Source organism: Rhineura floridana, chromosome 2 (genome assembly GCF_030035675.1).
Source record: "Rhineura floridana isolate rRhiFlo1 chromosome 2, rRhiFlo1.hap2, whole genome shotgun sequence".
NCBI lineage: Eukaryota > Metazoa > Chordata > Lepidosauria > Squamata > Rhineuridae > Rhineura > Rhineura floridana.
Genome location: NC_084481.1, coordinates 11,358,658 through 11,375,526, shown reverse-complemented (window position 1 = coordinate 11,375,526; position 16,869 = coordinate 11,358,658). Strand labels below are relative to the sequence as shown.

Here is a 16,869-nt window from a genome sequence, read left to right as displayed (position 1 = left end):
TAACAAGCTCTATCTGCTTAAGCGATACGTTTATCTTTTCTTTAAAGAGAGAACGGACTAACAGGCAAGCACCCTTCTTTCTATTATTTTTTTTACTTGGTTTAAATTGTTGCAGCAAAAGGAGATTTGTCAGATTGATCGGCTTTGGACAACTTCTGGGTGAGATATAGCTCTTCTCTGTTATTCACGAAATTAACAGCTTATCTCTGTTTCTGTCGCAAAAAGCTGTCCTGGAAGTGCATTCTAAAGATAATAAACAGAAGAGGGATTTCTATTCCTGATTTCTATTCCGAGGAATATTATATTGTCTGGGACTATTCTCTTTTTGGTCTATTTTATTTTGACGAATCTGCTTCTTCACGACGCCACTAACTGTTTTGATGCTGGGAACTAAATTTGTTTTGCATTCTTGAACATAGAGAGATAAGGCAGGTTGCTCTGTTTATACTGTGATGTCATCAAGCCTGGAATATTAACCCAATTGTTGCTGAAATAAGAAGTGGTTCTTCTTTATTTTTGTTTTGCTTTGTTTTCATGGTTTTAAAAATGGCAATCAAGAAAGTGGCTGAGAATCTGGAAGTAATTATGTTTCAGAAAATAATGGATGAGATTGAGATAACGAAACAAACCCTGCGACAGGGTAGTAAGGAGCTGAAAATTGAACTGAGCAAAATGACGCAGGAGTGTAAAGAAATAGGGGATCCTGTGAGAGAGGAGAATGAGATCAGAGATGAGAAAAGAAAAAATAAAGGGAAGATACAAGCCCTGGAGATTGGAACAAATGTGGAATTGGAAAAAGATCTGGAGTTTATGGATTTTAGAAATAAAATCTACTGTTTGGAATTTAACGTTATCTCTGAAGAAATTAATGAAGATATTAGAGATAAAGTTATCAATGGCTTGGATAATCTTCTGGACTGGAATGATGTGATGGAGCTTGATATAGAGAAAATCTATGGAATTAACTGCAGCCATGTGACAATGGAAAAACTCTTAAGAGATGAGCCAGTGCATTTTGTAAAAAAGAAGAACACAGATATGACTTTACAACAGTATTTCAGCAACTTATTCAGAATGGATGGCAAGAAAATATTTGGGATAGAGGAAATTCCCATCAGACTCTTATTATATGACTATGGCTACAACAGCAAGATTATTATGGAATACTGATCATGGAAGATTGGACACTGAAATTACTGGACTTAACAGGACTATTGAAGATGGAAGATGGAACTAATAGGGATAATGGAATAATGGCTATTGAAATTATTGGACCTAACAGATTCTGATGAGATGGATTAATCGAAATGTTTATTTGGACTATGGTTATGACAATAAGATTATTATAATTATTAACGAGATGGATTAATTGACATGTTTATTTGGAGAAAAATTGATAGATATATTTCTTAAAGAATTGAAATCTCTTTGACTTTTTGTGGAAAGAATAAAGTAATGTTTATGAGATTTGATGATTAATTAAGATAACTACTGGAGGAAAGTGATTTTATAATATGATTTAAGAGACAGGATTGTTATATATTGTAGACCTATAACTGATTTGATATGTGACAAATGGGAAGTCAACATTTTATTTTTTTTTGTTTAATCATTTTTGTTTTGTTTTGTTTTTTGTCTTTGAATGTTTTATGATTTTGTTTTCTATGTTTTATGAAAATTTGAATAAAAATTATTGTAAAAAAAAAAAAGAAAGGGCTAAGGATGGGCAAAATAGGTGGGCAAAATATACTAGGTGGGGAGCAAACTCCTTTGGGGGGCACTTGCTCCCCCCTTTGGCACAGCCCCTGTGCAACAACCACATAAAATCCCATAAGCATGTAAATGGTTAGCTGCTTTGCCTGAAGTAGACAGAGTGGATATCAAGTGATATTTGCATGTAGTTTTACACTGTGCATAGCCATTGATTGTTATTGGATTGTGTCTGTAACTTTAAGGGTTGGTGTTCAGCCCTGTAGTCACATTTTTCAGGGAAAGCTGAATGATGAAAATGAAACAATCAACTGAAAGTATTATAGAATTGATGCCGGAGACCCAGGCACCTGTGATGGCTTTTATTTGCCTGAAAGCAAGGCACTACCCCAGCACACAACTAGGGCACTTACTCGGGCGTAATTGAACCCAATGGAGTTTACTTCTGAGTAGACATGTACTGGATTGCAGCCTAAGCCACCTGCTTGCATAGCTACTTAGGGCTGCTGTTTTATTATTATTATTGACACTATAATAGTGCATGAGTGGTGGATTTATTCTGCTCTAGGTTGTTCTGTGATGCTTCCCCAATACTACCACATTACTGCTTTCCAGAGGAACAGCAGCACAACAAAAGCAGGACAAAAAGGAAACAGAACATTTGTGGCATAAAAGTTACAGGATTTCAGTAGGAAGTTATGGGATATGCACTGATTGGAAACAATGCATTGTGGCTACTGTAAAACTTTTGCAGGCACAGGCAGCATTGAAAGCGAGATCATATGTGACTATCCTGATGGCATAATGAGCATAAAACATCATAAATGTACAAGAAAAGGGACATCTGGAGGACCTGTTAGAAGTGCATACAGACACACATGCCAGGGAGACTCCATCTGCATTTGTTTGTCTCCAGCTGCTGGAGCCCAACTTTCCTTCCAAGATTGGATTACTGTAATGCGCTCTACGTAGGGCTGCCCTTGAAGACAATTCGGAAGCTTCAGCTGGTGCAGAACGCAGCTGCCAGACTACTGACGAGGACCAGTCGGTCTTCGCATATAACACCTGTCTTGGCGCGTCTGCACTGGCTTCCTATTTGCTTCCGGGCGAGATTCAAGGTGCTGGTTCTTACCTATAAAGCCTTACACGGCGTGGGACCTCAATACCTTGTGGAACGCCTCTCTCAATACGAACCTACCCGTTCACTTCGTTCAGAATCTAAGGCCCTCCTCCGGGTACCAACCCATCGGGAAGCCCGGAGGGTGGTTACTAGATCTAGGGCCTTTTCTGTGGTGGCCCCTGAGTTGTGGAACAGCCTCCCCGAAGAGGTACGCCTGGCGCCTACACTTCTATCTTTTCGGCGCCAGGTAAAGACCTTTTTATGCTCCCAGGCATTTTAAATTTTCTTAACCATTTTAATCTTTTAATCCGTATTTTTTCATTTTTGTCGTATTGTGTTTTTGTAGTGTTTTTTTGTTGTTTGTTTGTATATGTTTTTGTGATTTTTTATTATGATATATTGTATTTTATCTTGTTTGTTCACCGCCCTGAGAGCTATTCTGCTAAGGGCGGTATATAAATTGAAATAATAAATAAATAAATAAAATTCTCAGCCCACTGAAGAGACTAATCCAACATAGTTCATTAGGCTGTTCCTCCACCCGTTTTTAAAGTGGTGCATGTTCATTGTGGAATACCTTCTCCACTGGGATGTGCCTGGCACCTCTTTACCCTGGATTTTGGCACCTGAGAGATATATTTTTGGACCCATCCTGCACTCTTGACTGTAATCTGTTTTTTAAACAGTTTTTAACATTGTATTTTTAAATTGTTGTAACCCGCTATGGGACCTCATGCTGAAGGGCAGATAAGAAATCTAACAACAACAACAACAAATTGGGGAGGAAAGTAAGAAATGCTTAGTGACTGGTTCTCAGCCCTTCAGTGCTTCTCCTGAAAATAAGGAGTTTTCCCTGAGCTAGATCCAAGGCAGGTGACTGTATGTCTGCCAAAAATATAGTGAATATACTTCTACATTGGAGCCACTGCTAAAATTATGTCCTTCTGTATGCACCCTATAACATTAATATTTGGCACTTTCTCTAGCCAAGCTGCTCAGGAACTGGGCTAGCTACTAGGGCTGTGCAATTGCTCTGGCCAAATCCTGGATTCCAATCTGAATTGGGTCAATTTGGGTCAACCCGCAACTCGGCCAAAGTGGGTTGAGGCATCCCTCAATCGCCCTGGTTCAGATCAGCTCTACCCAGAGTGACCCAGTGCTGCTAAAAGGGGGGTGGTTGATTGGCAAGGGGGGGGAGATGGAGACACAGGGAGCCTGACTGCAGCTCCTTCTCCCCATTCCTGGCTGTATGTTTAAGGTATAAAACCCTAATTAAACACAGTGCAAGGTCCCCCAATTCCATTGGGGGGGGGAAGGATCGGGATCAGATTTGGGCTACTCTGAAGCAGTGGGTTGGATCCCAAATTGGATTGGGATGAGCATGCACAGCCCTACTACCTACAGCCATGATGTCCGTTCAGAGTACAGGAGAATATGATCTAAGGGTGGAAGCATCTTGTCTTCTCTGACCAGCTCCAGTGGGGCAATAGTGTCTCCTTCTAGCCCTCTCCTCTGCTATAAACCTTCCAGCGATCACTGCATACTTAAAACAGAGGGCAATGCAAAGGCAAAAGAGGAAACTGAACCACTTCCAAATTTATTCAGAAGCTGATCTCTCTCTCTCTCTGTCAGTCTGATGGGGACAAATTGCAGGTTGCAGGGGGCTGGGCAAAATCATGTAATGGATCTTTTGCTGCCTGCGGGTGGCAATTAGACATAGCCTGCTTGCATTGGGCTGTAGTAGGTTATCAATCAAACCTGCAGTGCTGCAAAGGTTGGATTTTATCAAATTGCTCCTAGCATAGGCCCTTTATGATGAGATCATAAAGCCTGCTTCTTTAAAGGTTACACCTATCACAAGCATAACACGCAGAAATACAAACCAAAACATAGTACTCACCATATTTGTATAGAAAACAGGAGCAGACAAGAGTAACAGTGTATCTTTGTCAAACATCACATCTTCCCATTGTAATCAATTTGTTGCAAATGTAGAGGGAAATTCACCCCCATCTCCTAGAGCTGTTGTGCACCTGATCCTTAGCTGACTAGTTACGGAAAGATATCTGAAAGCGCGAGCCTATACCCACTTACCTGGAAGTAAGCTCATTCAACTCATTGAGCCTTACTTCTGAGTACACATATACAAGATAGCACTGTGAATTTTTTTCCTGAAAGACGACGAGAAAAGTATTCACAGTACATACATGCCATTACAAATTATTAGGGTTAATGCCATTTATCATTTTTTTACAAATGGACCTGTTTGACAAGTCATTGGGCTTCTGTTGTGTTGAGTCCCAGGAATGACTGTGGCAGCAGGCAGTGCACACCCTTTGCACGCAGAAGGTCCCTCCCAGGTACAGCCCCTGTGTTGGCCGGCTGCCAGCTGCTAGATCTTGGAAGACACTCTAATATTGACTATATGGTTTTGAAAGGCATTCAGTGTGATTTACTTTGCACTGAAGCAAGGAGGCTGCTGGAAGCCTGCCTGATGGAAACTGGTAACTTCAATTGGGGTGCTCTCTTCAGTCCGGTGCACGTGGCACAGCATGGTCAAAGCACGCCAGTCAAGCCAATGTTACAACAGGATGCCAATCCAGAGACGGGCCCATTACTCAAAAGACTACGTCTGATTAAGCTCATTCAAGAGCTCTGCACAAGAAAATCCTGTCAGGGTGGGGACCCACTCCATGCCTGCCATGAAACGCAGAGCTATGCAATGCTGTAAGAAAGGAAAGGCTGCCCATGAATGACACCTGCCTGTATCAAATCAATTTTGAAATTTGCTCTGAAGCTTCTGTTTAGGAGAGTATATAAGCTCCAGGCTTCTGAGCCCATTTCTAGTTCCGTTTGCTTAGTTCCACCCCTGAAATCACTTGTGCTGCCCAAGATCACTGTCTTCCATGGAACCCAGGGCATCTCTCCATTATCCCCCCTGCTTTTCCTCCCCTGCCTCCAGTCCCCGCTGGATCCCTGCTTGCTGAAGCGGAGACCCTTGGCCCCAGCTGCTCAAAAGTCAGGGTTCTGCCTTGCCGCCTTCTGCTCTGGCTGATTCTCTGGATCCTTGAGCAGAGATCCTTGCTCCAGTTGCTGCAACTCTTTTCAGTGCTACTTCTTGCCTGCTGTCACCTCTGTGCTTACCTGACCCAAGAGTTTCAATGCCCCCAGGTAACTTTTGCTACCTTTCCTTTCTTCTGGAGGTCCTTTCCCTACAAACTGTTGCCTCCACATGTGCTCTCTCTTTGTGTGTGTGTAGCTGTATTTTAGAGCAGCCTTTCCCAACCAGTGTGCCTCCAGATGTTGTTGGACCACAACTCCCATCAGCCTCAGCCAGTATTGCCAATGGTTGAGGCTGATGGGAGTTGTGGTCCAACAACATCTGGAGGCACACTGGTTGGGAAAGGCTGTTTTAGAGGCCAGCCCTTGGTCCTTCCCTAACGCAGCCTTCCACTAGGTTCGTGTCAAATCTGAGGGTGACTGAGGCCTAGCCTGCAATGCGAGCCCAGCGAAAGAGCACCTGGCCTGTTTCTCTGCGCAATACCTAGCATGCCTTTCCTTCACACTGCTTTATACCTACCCCTCCAGTTACGCATCCCTCCTGCTCTTCCTCATCTGCCTCATGTGCTTGCTTGCTTCTTGTGCATATGGTGTGTTGTGTTATGTGCGTGTTAGTACAGTCATGGTTAGATTTATTTAGCTCATCCTCGCAAAGCAAAAAATAAAATGAAGTATATTGTTACTGTGTTATTCCCATGTTAGATGTACATGTTTTGCGGAGCTATTCCCTGCTGCAGTATTAAATGTGTGTATTCTGATTGTGTGTATGTTTTCAATAAACACTATCCCCATTCTATGACTTGTGTGAGTATAATTACATGATACATCTCCAAGATGCACTATTGCCACTGTCTAAAAATCCTAATTCCCAAGGGTCTTATATCTTGGGTACGTGAAACACATTTGTACTGAGAAGGCCCACTAACACCAAGTGACTCTAGGAGTCTGGGAAAGACTCCTGCCTGAAACCTGGAGTGTCAACAGTTCTGAGCTAGATTGACCAAGGGTCTGGCTTGGTAAAAGGCAGTTTCCTATGTTTCTATGACTCCCCAATGGCAAGGTTATCATATAAACCAGCAGTTGTTTATGTATTTGCTAAACTTGTTTGTTGCAAATATGCCTAGTCATGTATTACAAAATACAATGATATACATACAAGGATATCTGTGCATCTCTGAGACCTCTCTTCCCCATGTGCTGCAGTCCTGGTGAAAATTGCCCCATCCCACTTATTAAATGAAGAAAAAAACCAGATGTAGTTGCTAGCTATGCGTTCAGCATAAAATGTATAGCTTGATCCTGATGAGTTCAGGGCAGCAGAAGGTTGGCTTAAAAGTGTGGGGGGTAATGCTTGCAAAATTTCCAAAGCAAGTAGGCTTTTTTGTAGCCAATGTTTATTGCCCTTCTTTATGACTAGACAAAGGACAGTAAATGATGCAAAATAAGTATATTTGCATAACCCATACAGGGCATGGTGAAGCAGAGGACTGCCCACACCCTGGTCATTTTGCTAATTTTCTTATATATACCAGTTTTCAACATTCCACTCAAGTCTACAGGATTTTCACCCTCCATTTTTGTAGGATCTGATCTCTCAGTCAGACTCTACACACATTGGAATGAGTACACACACATAATCTCAAACACATGGAGGTCATGGGTAAATGAGCAAGAAGGATGACTGCAATCCCTCTCCTCTACTGTGGAATCCAAGATGTGGCTTTGGAGATAAGAACAGTTTTGATCACAGGGATCATCGGGGCAAGGAATAGGCCTAGCTCTGTCTTCCAGCATGAAACCCTTTACTTTTTCCTACAGAAATGATTGGTTGCTGTTCATTCTGATGGTGAAAATTAAACTGCTGCACTGGGGGATAATTGTGGAGTGACAGTCACCTTGCCATCTGCCCTGCGGTCAGGCACCAAATGTCCAACTGCCCACAATGGAAGCCATGTACAGAGACATCCTTTAAGTAACATGTCCTCTACACAGCACACAGACAACGCTCAGGAAGCCCACAAAATGTGGTTCTTGAAATATTAAGTGGTATGTAAATAAACACAAGTTTGCAAATAGGATTTTGAATACATGGATGAGGGGGTCAGGCTGGCGGAACCAACCCCAATTCCCTGCATTCTCCCCCCTGCAGTCATTTGTACACTCAGTGAATGTCTGCACAAGGCTGGCAGCTCCCCCACACTATTGCAGCTGTGAGATATTGGGGGTATCTGTTTAACCTTTCTGAAAGATGTTCGCTACTCCCCAAAGCAGCAGCAGAGGTGAGCTATTTTAGCCGCAGACAGACAGGACCTTGTGGTGGGTGGGAAATGATGCATTTAGGTAATGTTAGGACTCTGAACTCAACGGTCTCAGGCTCCCCTCTTTAGCCAGAACTGTGTTTTTAGACAATACCATCCTTTAATTCATTGAACATTTTCTTCATCTACAAAAGAGGCTTCTGTTTTTCTGCATCATTTGCAGGACATTTTAGAATTTTTCTATAATTTTGATGGGTGTGGGATTGAATTTACTTTACACCATTCAGGACCACCTCACAATGATATTGTTCTTCCTGTTAAAATATTTCTCTGGAGCTCTGCAGCTTCCCGGGATGCCTGCCTTTCATGATCTGAAGAAGCCCGATGGGGGGGGGGGACTTACCTCAGTTATGGCATCTTCCCTGGGGTTTTCATTGAAGCATGGGGAGCCAAAAGCACTCACTGATTTTGTTTATAAGGGCAGTCCTTTTTATACACACCGGCATGATTTCTTTAATGTGAAAAAATTTCACGTAAGCAGCAGCTGTCAGGCACGTGGTAGGCACCTTCCTGTACTTACAGAAAATCCTAGGGCACCAAAAGGCTGGAGACTACAGGAGAAAAAAATCTGAAGAATAAAATATAGGGCACTCATAGACACACATTCACCACCTGGAAAGTCAACGTATCAAAGACCCTGTGCCCCACCCAGGAGAATTTCACACAAAAAAATTCTCTCTTTTGATAATTTTCAAATGCAGTGTATTTTCTCAATAATTGATGGTTTAAAAAACAACACAGGAGATTTTTTTTTATTACTTGGACAATTTATATGAACAAGTCTCAAAGTCCTGCTCCCACCCTGTGTTTGGTGACCACGCTGCTTTTTCTACAGAGCGGGAACCTTGCCCGGACTCTACTCCCGAAGCCCTACCCTGCGTGGAAAGACTTTCTCCCAAGGCGAGCTCGCCTGACCCCTTTCTCACCCACACCTTGTCACTGAAAAACGCCCACGGCCTTTCTGTTCTCCTGTACCGGGTCCGGGAGCGCATCTGCTGCTAGAACGGTTTGCGCTTGCGGCCGGGCCTTTTCCCACCCCCTAAAGCACTTCAAAGGACAACACACACAACAGGAACACCCGCCCCCTTTTCAAAGCGTTTTTAAAGTAATAAGAACAGAGACCCAAACAGCTGGAAAAGGCAATGCTCCGGCTCTTTTTTTTATTTAAAAAAGTTTATATTAAATGCTAGCTGTGGGATTAAATACATTTCCTTTCGGAAGGGGGCACTAACTTGACCTGGGCTCGAATGTGATGGCTTTGTGGTCCCTGCTCGCTTCGGCCAACCCTCCTTTTTCGAGCTGGGCGATGAAGAGCCCAGCCCCTTACAGCGTTGTTGCTGCCGCTGCCGCCGCCGCCGCTAGTAGGTGGGGCGAGCGCCCTTCTGTTGCTCTCCGGGTGGGCGGGCGGCAGCCGTCTCCCGGATTCCTCTTCCTCCCTGCCGGGGCGCAGGCACTCGCTCGGCCCCTCCTCTCCCTTTCCCCTCCAGTGACATCAGCGAGGAGGTCCCTGTGCGGACGTCGAGTGGACGCCGGCTCTCTGGGAAGCCTCGCCTCTCTCTCGGCCGTCTCCGTTCCCAGCCCGAGGAGGCGGAGGCGTTGGAGCGAGCGAGCAAGGCGTGTGGACACCGCTTTTTGCTTTGCGACGGACGAAGAAAGGCGGCTGCTGCTGCTACTCCCTGCCACAGTTCTGGATTTATTTCTTTTCATTGTTATGTTTGCTGGGTTGGCTAAGACGAGAGGCGCCCTTCCGCGAGGAGGTAAGAAAGAGCCGGATGTCTGCGCTAGACCTCCCCGAGACCCGCCTGGGAAAGTGTGTGGCTTGCTAGGGGACGCTACCCGAAGTATGAGGGCTGGACGTGGTTTCCAGAGCCCACCCCTTCGCGGCGTTTATTTTCGGGGGAGCGGCGGGAGGGGGTCGAAACCACTGCCGCCACCAGCCCAAGCCGGCGCCAGAGAGTGTTGAATCCCTTCCCTCCCATGCGGGCTACTTTCTGCGCTGGGGGGGAGGGGAGTGTCCCTCTCCCCGCTCTCCTTCGGCGTTGGCGGGTTGGTGGAGGGTCTTCGTCTGTTTTTAGAGATGGGTGGGGGAAGAGCTGTTGTTGGATTAATACGGAGTATGCGAGGCGAGGTAAAGTGTGAGGTTGGGCTGAGCAGTGAATATGGGGCAGAGCTGGGAAGGTTTCTTCTTTGGGACCTGTCTAGTTGGTGTCTAAGATATATCCCACAGAGATCTAATTAGGTAGTAAACTTGGGCCGTGGACAGAGAAGCCAAACGGCTGGGACCCCCTTTAGAGAACGCAAACGTCGAATTCTTGTCGTGTTCCTTGGCCAGGAAAGCTCGTCTTGGCTTTTTCCACATCCCCGTTTTTGCGAGTTGCTTGGGCGTGTTACTTTTTTTGTCTGTTATCCAGGAAAGTGAGAGCGATCGGTGTTGTATGTCCAGCAATGGCTTTCGGGCTTTGACTTGCACCAGTTCGGTTCCCGCTCCCCCATAGAAGCACGACGATTACTTTTCAAAGACTGACCTGCGACCGTTTAGTGTGGTGGCTTTTTCTGGCTCCTCGTCTCTCTCTCTCTCTCTTTTTGATGTGAAGAGAAGTTGTGTGGAAAAACTGATTTCGCGAGAGAAATCTCCGGCGTGGGAAGCAGCGTGGAAGGCGTGGGGTTGCCCACGCTTTTTTCAGTTAAATCCAAATTAGGGAAACACTTGTGGAATGTGCATTTCTGTTGCCCTCCTCGGGTTCAATTGACAGTGGCGGGTTGTAGCGCAGGCTGTCGAGTTGCTAGTAAAAAGGGAGCCGTTCAGTTCCTGAGGCTATAATCTGCCAGGGAGCTCTATTGAAAATAATGCGATCGACTTCCAAGTAAACATGGATAAGGCGTAGCTGAAAGTCTTTGAAAAGAAGCTTGTCTAACGGCCATACATTTACTTAAAACTATGATTCTTGTTAAAATTGTTTATTAAATGAAAAGTTCAATGTCTTTGTTCTGAGGTTGTTAAAAACTTTGCTATATGCAGTAGTAAAAAACATACATGCTTAAATCAAAAGCAAAGCAGTTGGACAATGGCCATTTTTCAGTTGTATAAATTATAGCAGCTTGGATAGTGGTGCAAACTACTATCGTGTGCAGTGAAGGTGCACTCCCCACCCCTTTTACATTCACTGAGATAGAGATATAAAGATTTAAGTATTTAAGCTTAGGTTAAGAAAACAAACAGCGTGGCACAGTGTTCACATAGCGATTGAACGTTTAGCAATAGCTTGTTCTTTTTACAGGCAAAGTTTTCACTTGAAAACATTTCATAAAACCTAAGCCATTGTATAGGGCACTTGATGAGGAGTCAGAAGGTAGATACAATTTCTGTTCTTGCACTGGGCAAATCAGTTCTTAACATTCTAGTTCCTTCTCCCATATCACCTGTTTATTCCTTGAAATGGTGGGTGTGTTTCCTAGGCGTTAGCCTCTTTGGGCCTTCTAGGAGAGCTTCTACTGTATCTAATTCTAGACAGGAGGGCCAGTTCAAGCCCTGTCGTCGAAGAGGCTGACATACAGGAATCCTTGATCTATATGTGCATCAGAGAAGATCTGGCGGTATGGCCACCAGTGCCGCTTAATGCATTGTGATGTCTTCAAGTAGGATGGGGAACCAGTTGTTAGGCTACTTTTCCCATCATCCCTGACCATTGCTGATTGGGGCTGATGGGACTTGGAGTCACAGCAACATCTGGAGAGCTACAGGTTCCCCATCCCTCTCTTAAGGGATGCTGAGGCAGAGCTGCTTGCCCACATGAGTGGCTGCTAGGACTAGTTTTTGTAGCTGGATCCTGGAAATGATGTTGTACAGACAGAGCATAGCTGGATACTTTTCTCATACAAGGATGAGGTGACAGTTTGGAAGAAATATGTACATCATCTGCTCACTTGTTTTCACCACTCCCAGCTGTTTGTACTATTCATAGCTCTGTTTGAGAAGAGAAAAGTAAACTGAATTAATTGCAGTTTACTTCTGCAAAATTCTCAAAACTTCTTCCTTTAATAGGCTATGTTAGATAATTTGCAACTAGGCCTGCAGTCGCTATGGAGCTTTCTTCTGACTGAGTAAACATAGGATCACACTGCAGATATTTCTAGAGGTGGTTTGACAGTTGTCTCCTGATTTTAGTCATGGGACAGATTTTTCCTTTCCTTTTAATAGATGCATAGAATGTGACCTTGGGTTCTCCTCCTCCAGGAAATCTCAAACCATATCCTGTGGGCAAAGGGAATGTAGACCTTGTATTCTGTAAGAAAAACTGTTTGTAACTTTATTGGTAGGGCTTGGGTGCATAGGAATGATTTAATATAAAGTTTTATTTTGTGTTCCAATAATTTTGTAAACTGTTCAGTGGTGGTTTCCATTCATTGAGCTAATGTTTGAAATTAAGTTCAGCTTATTTCCCTGGACGTTATATCTGTGTTTACAGTGTAGTAAAGTTTCCAATAAATGGTGAGAGAATAACCTTGGAAGAAATCCTTTTGATGTATTACTTATTTGATTTATTACTTGTTATGATTTATCACTCATAAATGATACTGATGTGGCAAGAGATACCAATGTAATTTGGGAGGAAAGAGAAGACTGATTAGCTGTAATTATCTGCTAGTGCAATATTTGTGCAATATTTCATACACTATGGAGACAAGCTTACAGAGGGGTGTAATTTGGAGTGGAGGAATAGCTGCTGTTGCTGGTGGTGGTGGTAGGGATCAGGGCTGTGGAGTCGGTACGCCAGACCTTCGACTCCGACTCCTCTATTTTTCGGCTGTCCAACTCTGACTCCAACTCCGACTCCTTCATAAATGGCAAATGTATATTAACTAGTAATAACAAATTTACTGTAGTAAAATGGTAGCACAAGGCATTTCATCGCCGCCATGTGAATCCAGAGCTTGGAAAAGTTACTTTTTTGAACTACAACTCCCACAAGCCCAATCCCTGGGGCTGATAGTTTAAAAAAGTAACTTTTCCAAGCTCTGGATTCACGTGGTGGTGATGAAATGCCTTGTGCTACCATTTTACTATGGTAAATTTGTTATTACTAGTTAATATACATTTGCCATTTATGAAGGAGTCGGAGTTGGAGTTGATACATTTCTTCCGACTCTGACTCCACCCAAAATTGCTTCCGACTCCACAGCTCTGGTAGGGATAAGCAGGTGTGTGCCCACAGATGCACGCACATGTGTGGCATCTCATGTCAAGGTTCCCCTTTTCATATTTAAGGTGTTGAGGCTGTGCTACGTATGTACACTTGTGTGTAATATGTAGTTCTTTGCCTCCAAATCTTGCAGACTAGAACAAAGCAGACAAAGGTGTGTACGTTTTAACTAGCAATCAGCTTTTCTAGTTGCATGTCTTTACCATCTCACCTCACAAATCTTGGGGGGGCAGGTTGTGTGTAAGAGTCTCCATAGATCTCAGTGGTGGAGCTTATTTTCCAGTATTACCAAATGCAGACAGAAGTACTTTCATATCCTGTCCCTTTCCCAAGTGGTTGCTGAGTTTCTCTAATACTGCAAATTTCTTTTTTTTCAGCAGCCAACAGCATTTTTTGGCCAATAGAACAATTCTTCCCTGCATCTAAGAATGTTATGTGGTGGATTTTGAGAATATTTCCCAAGAGCAGCAAATTGTATGCACCTGTGGACTGGAATGCCTGAGCTATATAGAAACCAGGTGTTTATAGTACTGTTTGGGTTATGCTTATTTGGCAGTAATGCTCTTAACCCCCTGGCTGGAATCTGGAAACAATTTATTATAGTACATTTTTATATTAACATTTAACTAGGATTATAACAAGCAGATAGTACGAATTTAGCTGCAGTTTAGTACTTGCAAATTTTAATATGCTTTCATTTCACACATCCATGCTAATGCCTGCCAATCATGGCTCTCTATGAAATCTCTGGTGTGATCAAGTCTGGACATGGCAGCTTACCAGCCATGACAGTGCTTCTTCACATGCACGCTCTCTCGCGCTCTCTCTCAATTTTTTGAGCATTCAGCATGTCTGCTTTTCTTCTTTATAGTCTGTAAATGTGTCTGCTCAGGAGGGGAGGAGACCGGAACTACCATGTAACTTCCTAACTGTTGAAAATAGAAATGGACTGCCTTCAAGTAGTTCCCAACTTATGGCTACCCTATGAATAGGGTTTTCATGGTAAGTGGTATTCACCATTGCCTCCCTCTGAGGCTAGTCCTCCCCAGCTGGCTAGGGCCTGCTCAGCTTGCCACAGCTGCACAAGCCAGCCCCTTCCTTGTCCGCAACTGCCAGCTGGGGGGCAACTGGGCTCCTTAGGACTATGCAGCTTGCCCACGGCTGCACAGGTGGCAGGGCACATAACCCCTGAGCCACTCATTGTGGGGGTGATCTTTAGCTGGCCCTTGACACCCAGGAGACACGAGCAGGGATTTGAACTCATAGACTTGACTCCCAGTCAGGCTCTCCTCCCCACTGTGCTATACCAGCTCATCCCTAACTGTTAGAGTGGTGGGCTTGAGTTACAGGAAGCCAGATTTCTGCTGAACATCAGAAAAAACTTCCTAACTTCTACAGCGGTACAATAATGGAACCAATTACCTAGGGAGGGGGTAGGCTGTCCAACACTGGAGGCAATCAAGAGGCAGCTGAACAGCCACCTGTTGGGTATGCTTTAAGTTGGATTCCTGCATTGAGCAGCAGGTTGGACTTGATGGCCTAATAGGCCCCTTCCAACTTTACTATTCTACATATAGCAAGGCATAGCTAGAATACATTTATAGTAGAGGTTCCAGATCCTTCACTTGATTTTTCTGTGGATCAAAGAGGTAAATTGAGTTTGAAAGTTATTGAGAACTATGGAAGAAGTGGTGCAGGTGCACAGACCTTGACCTCAAGTCCCTTGAGTTCTGCTGTGCTTCATTATTTTTCCTTAATATGAGCTAGAGCTGCCTTAGCTTTACCCTCATAAGGAACATATGTGATTGTTTCTATTCCCATTTGTAGATGGGAAATAAAACACACAGGATTAACCTGCTTGCAATCACAGCAGTACGTCCACCTGGAAATATGTTAATAAAACTGGTTCCTTTTGTGGACTGTTTGCATAATTCTTCTGACATCTGAAAGTACAATCCGTGAAGTTGATTGATATAGGTGTAAGTGAATGGTTTTAGTCTTAAGAAGGAGGATTCAGAAGATCTCAGGTTCAGTCCCTGGCATCTCCAGGTAGGGATGGAAAAGATTGCTGCCTGAAACGCTGAAGGATTACCATCTGTCAGGGTAGATGATATTAAGCTAGATGGACCAATGGTCTGAGTCAGTGTAAGGCATCTTGTTATGTTGTAGCTGAAAGTGAATATGCAGAAGATACAACTGTATTTTTCTCCTGTATCTATAAGTTTAAAATACAGGAAAGAGGTGGAGTAATATAATGTCAATGTTATATATTTGTCCAGTGTTGTATATGGAAGGTGTCCCACTAAATCTAGGCTTAAAATGCCTTCAGCAGCAATAATGTGACCAGATGTGAGATCTGCAATCACAAATGGTGACCTATAGTTAATAGTTCTCATTTGGTCTTTATGTTTTGCCCTAAATTGCAAAACAACTAGAAGGTAGCTTTAGAATAGCTATTAGATCGTGCCTAGCTTTCTACCATACTACCAGCAGAAACCAGTAATGATTTGAAACGAATGCTGATGGAAGTTAAAGAGGAAAGCACAAAAGCAGGACTACAGCTGAGTGTCAAGAAGACTAAAGTAATGACAACAGAAGATTCATGTAACTTTAAAGCTGACAACGAGGACACTGAACTTGTCAAGGATTATCAATACCTTGGCACAGTCATTAACCAAAATGGAGACAATAGTCAAGAAATGAGAAGAAGGCTAGGACTGGGGAGGGCAATTCTGAGAGAACTAGAAAAGGTCCTCAAATGCAAAGATGTATCACTGAACACTAAAATCAGGATCATTCAAACCATGGTATTCCTGATCTCTATATATGGATGTGAAAGTTGGACAGTGAAAAAAGTGGATAAGAGAAAAATCAACTCATTTGAAATGTGGTGTTGGAGGAGAGCTTTGTGCACACCATGGACTGTGAAAAAGACAAATAATTGGGTATTAGAACAAATTAAACCAGAACTATTGCTGGAAGCTAAAATGATGAAACTGAAGTTATCATACTTTGGACACATAATGAGAAGACATGATTCACTAGAAAAGACAATAATGCTTGGAAAAACAGAAGTAGAAAAAGAGGAAGGCCAAAGAAGGGATGGATTGATTCCATAAAGGAAGCCACTGACCTGAACTTCCAAGACCTGAACAGGGTAGTTCATGACAGATGCTATTGGAGGTCGCTGATTCCTAGGGTTGCCATAAGTCGTGATCGACTTGAAGGCACATAACAACAACAAGCTTTCTGAGGCTGATCAGTTGGGAGTCTAGTGGGAAGTCAAGTGTGTGTGTGTAGGGGGAGGGCAGGATTCGAGCCTAGAGCCTTTTCCCTGTTGCTCAGAGATTCCTTTTAAGTGGCTTTCTATATCCTTAGGTGACCACCTATATCAGGTCCTAATAAAGTGACATATGCAACATCAAATAGAATTAAATCATTGTGCTGGAAAAATATACTA

General features: G+C 43.4%; 1 protein-coding gene across 2 annotated transcripts in view; it reads left to right on the top strand.

Annotated features, from left to right (window-relative positions):
- The first annotated feature begins 9,445 nt into the window (after positions 1-9,445).
- The window catches only part of SH3BP4 (SH3 domain binding protein 4), a 55,161-nt gene continuing 47,737 nt past the window's right edge, over positions 9,446-16,869 (top strand). The window contains exon 1 of one of the 2 annotated variants that reach the window (XM_061607792.1): positions 9,446-9,965. The gene's annotated coding sequence lies outside the window, so the exon portion shown is untranslated. Of the gene's footprint in view, positions 9,966-10,141; positions 10,337-16,869 lie in introns of those variants that run through there. The other variant, XM_061607793.1, reaches the window with a different exon arrangement.